The sequence below is a fragment of the Poecilia latipinna genome, unplaced genomic scaffold (assembly GCF_001443285.1).
Source record: "Poecilia latipinna isolate Pla-1442-1.1 unplaced genomic scaffold, P_latipinna-1.0 Scaffold3954, whole genome shotgun sequence".
Classification (NCBI taxonomy): domain Eukaryota; kingdom Metazoa; phylum Chordata; class Actinopteri; order Cyprinodontiformes; family Poeciliidae; genus Poecilia; species Poecilia latipinna.
Window position 1 is genome coordinate 19,949 of NW_015116570.1, and position 1,677 is coordinate 21,625.

The following is a 1,677-nucleotide window of genomic DNA, read 5'->3' on the forward strand; positions in this document are numbered from 1 at the left end:
CATACCTTACCCACACAAAATCGGCACATCATAAAACAATTCCACAGTCAAAACAATATGAGATAAATACACCAAATTGATCAAAATCTTTCCATGAATATAGAAGAAAAAAAGAACAAAGCAATTAAACAACTAAGCATTGGCAGGTCTGTCATTTCAAATCAAAATCTAATCAAATTTTATGTGTATAGCACATTTCAGCAGCAAGGCATTTCAAAGTGCTTTACATCATAACAAACACAAAAACACAAAGTCATGGAACATAGAATCAACAATCAAAACATTAAGTCAAGTGCCATCACTAAATTCATAATTGATTACGTTTCAAATACAACTCTAAACAGGTGGGTTTTTAGTCGAGGTTTAAAGGAAGTCAGTGTTTCAGCTGTTTTACAGTTTTCTGGAAGTTTGTTCCAAATTTGTGGTGCATAGAAACTGAATGCTGCTTCTCCTCGTTTGGTTCTGGTTCTGGGGATGCAGAGCAGAACCAGAACCAGAAGATCTGAGGGGTCTAGATGGTTTGTACAGTAATAACGGATCTTTAACGTATTGTGGTGCTAAACCGTTCAGTGATTTATAAACTAACAGTATTTTAAAGTCTATTCTTTGAGCTACAGGGAGCCAGTGAAGGGACTTTAAAACTGGTGTTATGTGCTCTATCTTCCTGGTTTTAGTGAGAATGCGAGCAGCAGCTTCTGGATCAGCTGCAGCTGTTTGATTTATTAGTCAGACCTGTGAAGACGCTGTTGCAATAATCAATACGGCTAAAGATAAACGCATGGATGAGTTTCTCTAGATCACGCTGAGACATCATTCCTCTAACCCTGGAGATGTTCTTCAGGTGATAGAAGGCCGGCTTTGTGACTGTCTTTATGTGGCTCTGAAGGTTCAGGTCAGAGTCCATCACTACTCCCAGGTTTCTGGCCTGATGGCTGGTTTTCAGTTGTAATAACTGAAGCTGTGCATTAACTCTAGTTTGCTCCTCTTTAGGTCCAAAGATAACTTCAGTTTTGTTTCTGTTCAGCTGGAGAAGGTTTTGGCACATCCACACATTTATCTGTTCTAAGCATCTATTCAGTGATTGGATGGGTTCAGAGTCACCAGGTGACATCGTGATGTAGAGCTGTGTATCATCCGCGTAGTTATGGTAGCTAATCCTATTTCCTGTTATAACCTGAGCCAGTGGGAGCATATAAATATTAAATAGGAGGGGTCCTAGGATTGAACCTTGGGGTACCCCACATGTGACCTTTGACCACTCCGATGAGAAGTTTCCGACTGAAACAAAGAAATCCCTGTTCTTTATGTAAGATTCAAACCAGCTGAGCACTGGACCGGAGAGTCCGACCCAACTCTCCAGTCGATTCAGTAAAATGTCAAGGTCAACAGGGTTAACAGTGTCAAAAGCTGCACTGAGGTCCAACAGAACCAGCACTGTGGTTCTCCCACAGTCTGTATTTATATGGATGTCATTGAACACTTTGACTAGGCCAGTCTCCGTGCTGTGGTGAGATCAGAGACCAGACTGGAAGGAGTCAAAGCAGTTGGTTATTGTTAGGAAGCTATTTAATTATTTAAAAACAGCTTTTTCAATAACTTTGTGGATGAATGGGAGGTCAGAGGTCGGCATGTAATTCTGCAGTAGTGATTTTTCTAGATTGTTCTTTTTTATCAGTG

The 1,677-nt window shown here is 40.4% G+C and overlaps 2 long non-coding RNA genes across 2 annotated transcripts in view; both read right to left on the reverse strand.

Moving 5' to 3' along the window:
- The window catches only part of LOC106941955 (uncharacterized), a 25,503-nt gene that overhangs the window by 13,206 nt on the left and 10,620 nt on the right, over positions 1-1,677 (reverse strand). The window lies entirely within an intron of this gene.
- Positions 1,040-1,677, reverse strand: part of LOC106941956 (uncharacterized) — a 3,627-nt gene continuing 2,989 nt past the window's right edge. The window contains exon 2 of the long non-coding RNA XR_001423501.1: positions 1,040-1,070. This is a non-coding gene — a long non-coding RNA (uncharacterized LOC106941956). The remainder of the gene's footprint in view (positions 1,071-1,677) is intronic.